Source organism: Trichosurus vulpecula, chromosome 2 (genome assembly GCF_011100635.1).
Source record: "Trichosurus vulpecula isolate mTriVul1 chromosome 2, mTriVul1.pri, whole genome shotgun sequence".
Taxonomy (NCBI): domain Eukaryota; kingdom Metazoa; phylum Chordata; class Mammalia; order Diprotodontia; family Phalangeridae; genus Trichosurus; species Trichosurus vulpecula.
Window position 1 is genome coordinate 164,885,896 of NC_050574.1, and position 6,905 is coordinate 164,892,800.

At 41.3% G+C, this 6,905-nt stretch overlaps 1 pseudogene; it reads left to right on the plus strand.

Annotated features, from left to right (window-relative positions):
- Positions 1–1,536: 1,536 nt before the first annotated feature.
- Positions 1,537–6,446, plus strand: LOC118836840 (annotated as a pseudogene).
- Positions 6,447–6,905: the final 459 nt, after the last annotated feature.

Below are 6,905 nucleotides of genomic sequence, written 5' to 3' on the forward strand. Positions count from 1 at the left end.
TTAAGGTAGTATTTTCTTCAGTGGTCTTTTAGACCTCTTTTTCCATTTGGCTAATTCTGCCTTCCAAGGCATTCTTCTCCTCATTGGCTTTTTGGAGCTCTTTTGCCATTTGAGTTAGTCTATTTTTAAGGTGTTATTTTCTTCAGTATTTTTTGGGTGTCCTTTAGCAAGTTATTGACTTGTTTTTCATGGTTTTCTCACATCATTCTCATTTTACTTCTCAATTTTTCCTCTACCTCTCTAACTTGCTTTTCCAAATCCTTTTTGAGCTCTTCCATGGCCTGAGACCAGTTCATGTTTTTCTTGGAAGCTTTCGATGTAGGCTTTTTGACTTTGTTGACTTCTTCTGGCTGTGCGTTTTGGTCTTTTTGTCACCAAAGAAAGATTCCAAAGTCTGAGTCTGAATCTGAGTCCATTTTCGCTGCCTGGGCATGTTCCCAGCCAACTACTTGACCCTTGAGCTTTTCATTGGGGTATGACTGCTTGTAGAGTAGAGAGTACTTTGTCCCAAGCTTGAAGGGCTGTGCTGTTGTTTTCAGAGGTATTTCTACATAGCAAGCTCTGCCACACCAATGCTCCTCCTCCTCCAAGAACCACCAACCTTGACCTTGACTCAGATCTAAGCTGGCTCTGCACTCCTGCTCTGATCTGCCACTTAATTCCTCCCACCAGGTGGGCCTAGGGCCAGAAGCAACTGCAGCTGTGGCTCTGTAAGCAGCTTCAGCACTGCACCACCTCTGCTGCCCCTGGGGTGGTGGCTGATAGGGAACTCCTTTCACTCTTTCCCTGCAGTTTTTCCCACTAACCTTCTCTGTTGTCTTTGGTGTTTGTGGGTTGAGAAGTCTGAAGTCTGGTAACTGCCACAGCTCAATGATTCAGGGTGCTACGGCCTGTTCTGCTTGGCTCCCAGTCTGGTTGGTCCAGGCGCGGCCCACACTGGGCTCTGCTCTGGTCCACTCCCAGCACGGTGCAATAGACCTTACCCAGTGATCATCCAGGCTGTCCTGGGCTGGAGCCTTGCTTCCCTCTGCTATTTTGTGAGTTCTGCAGTTCTAGAATTTATTTAGAGCCATTTTTACAGGTGTTTGGAGGGTCCTGGGGTAGAGCTTTAGGCAAATCCCTGCCTTCCAGTCACCATCCCCACGAACGCAGACTAAATCATCATGCAGAAGAACTAGTATACAAAACTGTCCCAGAAACTTTACTAGTGTTTTAAGACTTAATAGCTTCAGGAGTATACATGCCATAAACTTACAAAAATATTTAAAAAGCTATTTATAATTTTAAAATATTGATGTTTCTCATTAGAATTCAATATAACCACCATCTTGTGCTATATATTGCTCTACTCAATTTTCAAACTTTGTGAAAACTTTTGTCAGTTGCTTCTCAGTGACTAAGAGGATTACATTTGTAATCCAATCTATTTTTAATCTATGCTTCCATCGTCTTTTTTAACGTAATTTTTAATCAACCAAAGAACAGGTTTTGAGCCATGCACAATAGTTTTGACATAATCCCAGAAGAAAAAGTCTAATGGAGCCAGAACCAGTGACTGTGGTGGCCAATCAAGAGGACTTCCCCTACCAATCCACTGATCTAAGAAAATGTCATCCAGAAGCTGTTGTATGGGCAATGCATAACAGATGGCCCATCCTTTCGGAAGATTGTGTTACTAATAGATGTAACTTCCACTGCTCAGGAATGAAAAAAATTCTGAAGCATTTCTAACTAAGATTCACCACTGACTGGAGACTCTTCAAAAAAAGAAAAGGCCAATAATACAAGTTTTTCAGCGCTGAACCAAACATTAACTTTTGGGGAGTTTGTTTCACATTGCCAGACTTCCTGAGGCTTTTCTGTACCCCAACTGAGGAAATTGTGGTGGTTAACTATGCCAATTATGTGGAAAGTGGCTACATCAGAAAAGCTCAGTTTGTCCAGAAGGTCATTGGAATTTTAGATTTTTTATTTCATCATTGACAAAAGTCTAACCTTGGATAGCAATCTTCCTGTAGCATCTGAATAGTTGTAACCTTGTAAGCATAGTCACTTCACAATTAGTATCCTGTGCATAGTAGAATGTTCAATTCAGCAGACACACTGCACACTGATTTTGGGGAATTCTGTTCAAATGCCCTCTCAATTTCAGCCAGTCTCTTTGCTTCCTTGGCATCTCCCAGATATAGGCTTGTCAAGAATTAAGCCAGTTTCCTTGAATTTTTGCATCCAGGTGTTAATTAAATGTCTAAGAGGACCCTTCCTCTTATAATGGGAAGCAAATTTTCTTCTTCCTGCTGTTGTGGACTTGAATTCAACTAACCAGAGAACACAGCTGACTTTTTTTTAATGTATGCCATCTTCAGTCAGAGGGACCTGACTGAAAGCCCCAAGCACCAGGAGAGAAGCATGGAGTGTGAAAAGCAGCTCCTGCAACCATGACCCCAGGTCCATGCCCTCTCCCTCTGAGCCCACAACCCCACTGTCCCTGCTACCCTATGCTGAGCAAGCCAAGGCCCAGAGGCTGCCATCACAAGAAAAATAAAGTAAAGGCGACATTTGAACTCAGGTCTTCCTGACTCCAGGCCTGGAGCTCTATCCACTGTACCACCTAGCTGCCCCCTACCATGACATTTGAGATACTTCTATAACTTCTTATACTGACAGTGCTGGCATTCAGTGTATTCCTTTCATGCCTACAGTTTTGCTAAGGGAATATGGGCCTCTATCTAGTTAGCCCTATCCTGAGACTGGATAATATATCATTATTTACGAGAAATTAAGCCACCTAATGGTCCTAATAATAACAAAACCTAAACAATGACCAAACAAAACTTCAGAGGAGTGATAATGAAGTAACTTCGGAACCTCATGAGTGAGAGGAAAAGGGACCCAAGGTGGAAAAACACACAAACGTTTTCAGATACGACCACAGTGGAGGTTTCCTTTGCTTGCATTTATCTCCCAACGTTTTTTATAGGAATGATTTGGAAGAATGAGAAATCATCAATAGTGTTGCCAAAGGAAAAGAAAGAGTGATCATGGAAGCATTTCATAATATAAAGAATAGAACACGTACAAGTTTAGAAGGAAACAGTTAAAACAGACAGCTTCGAAAGTATTCTGTTGAATTTATTATACATATTTAAAAATGAACAGTATAGAATATTCATAGTTTCTTCCACAATTCCTTTTATATTCTTCTTTTCATATAGATATGCCCATATTTTAGGTGTTTGTGAAGTTGGACTAAATACAAATATATTTTTAACAGCAGGCAAAGATGGTTATACAAACCTGAAGGCCACTTTTTCCCCAGATTGCTGAAGCGTTGAAATAATTCTATGCCAGAAGTCATCATCAAACAGCCAGCCTACCAAGGAAGAAATTCTCCTGCCCTAGCCTGGTGATCCAAAAACAGACTCATTTGGGAGCATGTATTAACATACCAAAGAGGTCAGAGGCTTCTTGCATGTAACCTGGTTCTGAAGACGTGTGAATCTGATTGTCTAGCTTTGGGGTTGGTTATTAACAAGTAGATATGGAGCTTTCTGGGATGTTTTAAATTTTGTCAAGATAGAAGGATCCTTAATAACACAGTAATAGATACCTTGATACAAATTTAGTAAGACACCCTTGAGTGGAAAGATAACCGTCCTCTTGTCCGGCCTATGTTTAAAAGTCATGTCTAAATCTCCTTGTAGGGAAAAGGATTTTTGCTCTTTGCCCACCTAACACAGCAGTGGTTGCTATTCTTCTGTCTATGACTCCCAGAATGCCTATATGGGTGGAAAGTCCTATTTGCCAGGACAGCTTCAGGGATGACCTAAATTCCTACCATTCATACTTTATGAGCTGATCTATCTAGGTCCATATGGTGGTCCGGTAGGGAAAGCCCGTCGCTAAGCCTGAAACCATTGAAGTGCAACTCCATTCATAAGAAGGGATCTAAATGCACCCTAAACAGTTTACGCATATAGAATTAAGTGTGAGGCAGAGGAGCCATAAATTCAGTTCAAAAAAAGGATTTATTTAAAAATGTTTACCCTTCTCCTTCTTGTTCCTGTTGAAGAATCATTTACAGAGGGAACTTATCTTTGTGGTGCAAAGTATATGAAACCCTCTATTTTTTTCTACTTGAAAAAGGACAAAACATAAATCCCATCTTTAGGTTCTAATTGAGTTAGAAATCACTGCAAGAAAAAAATTCTCTGTAAGCCTTCCAAGCAGATGGAATTAACCAGCTGGTAAAAACTGAGCTGCCCCCATTACACCACATTCTTCTTAACCATTGTTTTAATGATTTGAATGCTTTTAAAATTTCTTCTGCAAACATCAGAGTTCCTTGGGGGTGAAATTCCACAATCCCTCTGGCTCCCCTTCTGACCATGTGGTCATCCTACTCCATTATATCTAGGATCTGATATGTACTTCTCTGTTTGACATTTCACAACCTGGCTTCTTCCTATCATTCCATATTTATGACTCATAAGTTCCATGAATTCTATGAGCCAGCCATTTGGATTATTTTCTGTTCCTCTCACACCTAATGCTCCATCTCCTATACTACAGTCTTTTCAGCACCTGCTGTCATATTTGGAACATTATTCTTCCTCATTTGTTATTCTTAAAATCACATCCTTCAAATCTCAGTTCAAGCCCCACCTTTTACGGGAGGCCATGTCCAGTTCTCCAGTTGCTCATACCTTCCCTTGTAAAGTCACATTCATTGCAGAACCTGAGGCACCATCATTTATTTAATGGACCTTATAGTGCTGGTGATCCTCCTGTCCATCCTGATTTCTTTCTTCTACCTCAGAAGACTTGTTATGAATTGCTTCTGGCATCACTTCTCCACTTTTTCAAGTGATTGTTTCTATTTTGTTTTTATCATTTGTATTAAGGTCTTCATGGAAGATTGTGGGAAAATGGAGGATTATTAGACTCTAGAGGAGCCCAGATCTGCTCCTCCTCTAAAACATGCCCGGCAAAATTCTAAAAATGTACTAGTCAAAAAAGTATTAGGGAGAATCATCTGTATACTCCTCCACTGAGTCCAGGGTTGTACAGAAGGGTTGCTGTCATTCTATGGAAACTGTAAAGTAGACCAGAAAGAGTAGCAGAAAAGTAAGGCCCAAAGCAGCCCCAGGGCAACTGAAAAGATGCTCTGACCCTGAGGAGGAGGCAGCTTCAGATCGTGCAACAGGAGAAAAGACAAGAAATGGGAAGGAAAGCGCCAGATGAAGGCCAGTACATGAGGATAGCCCTAGAGTGAAGATGCAAGAGAAAGGGCCTAGGCAGCAAGAATGGCTCTGGAGACCACAGCAAGAGTCCAGTAAGGGAGACAAATAAAGATAGCAAGAGAACGGCTCTAGGCAGAGAGTATATTGGGGGTTGCCTTGGAGTTCTACAGCAAGACAAAGGGATAGAAAGGTCCACAGCAGTGCCCAGTGCTGGGGCTGACCGGAGTCTGCAGCAGCAGGAGACAAAGGGCTTCAACATTAGGACAGCCTGAGCCATGGCCAAACCAGAATAAAAGGCCCCAGCAGCACCCAGGCAGCCCTAGCCCTTCCCAGAATTCAGGCAGCCTGGACCTCACCACAACAGGAGATAAGGACAATTAATTATTGGAGAAGAAAGGGATTTTTTTTTCCTTTCTAACATACAATGTAGTAAAAATTATAAGGACAACAAGTAATTGGGAGAAAATATTTTTGCAGGTAGTTTCCCTGACAAAGGTCTTATATCCAAAATAAATAAATAATTGATTCAGATTTATAAGACTCAGAGCTCTTTTTTTCCAAATAAATGATTCCCGAACAAGAAAATAATCAAATGATATAAACAGATTTTTAAAAGGAAGAAATCCAAGCTGGCTACCATACGAAAATTGCTCTAAATTACTAATGCTTACATAAATTTAAATTAAAATATCTTTGAAATAGCCCTCCTCTTTGCTCTTCTCCCGATACTTACGGCGCAGCTTCCTTTTCTCTTTTGCGGCGGCCTGCAACGGGCGTTCCCGACTAAGAAAGACGCGGCAGCTCCGCTGGCATGTCAGCCACGGCCAGGAGCGCATTGGCAAGCACGAGAAGCACCTCCCGAGGCCGCGGCAATGAGGGAGGGCTACACCATCACCGGATCGACCTCGACAAAATCAATCAATCGGGGAAGTGGGTATGAGGCATTTCCACTTGAAGAAGAACCAAAGCTACTGCCCTACTGTCAACCTTGATAAGCTGTGGACGCTGGTCAGTGAGCAGACCAGGATTAATGCTGCCAAAGACAAGGAGGGGCTTGCCCCTATCATTGGTGTACAGTCGGGCTACTATAAAGTTCTAGGAAAAGGGAGACTCCCCAAGCAGCCAGTCATCGTGAAGCCAAAGTTCTTCAGCAGAAGAGCAGAAAAGATCAAGGGTGTTGGAGCCTGTGTCCTTGTGGCATAAAAATCTAATATTATCAAATTAAACAAATGTCTTCATTAAATATCTTGGGTTTGCCATTAAAAAAATCTTTGAAATAAACAGCTCACATTCAGTGATGAAAGAGAAAATGATAGATGTTTTCAGAAACTTCAGGAAAATAGACATACTAATGCATTATTTGTGGAGCTGTGAGTAGGTTTAATTTTGCTGAAAGGAAATTTGGAACTATGTCCGAAAGTCACTATAGGTGGATACCCTTTGACCCAGCTATAATACCTCTAGGCATATACACTCCAAAGAGATCAAAGAAAGAGAAAAATTACCCATATGCACAAAAATGTTTATTACAACTCCTTACATAGTAACCCCAAAGCAGAAACTAAGTGGGTGCTCATTCAGGTACTATTCAGTAACAGCCAAACAAATTTTGTTATACAAGTAGAACAATTTTTACAGTAGCAACAACCCCACAAAGAAAAA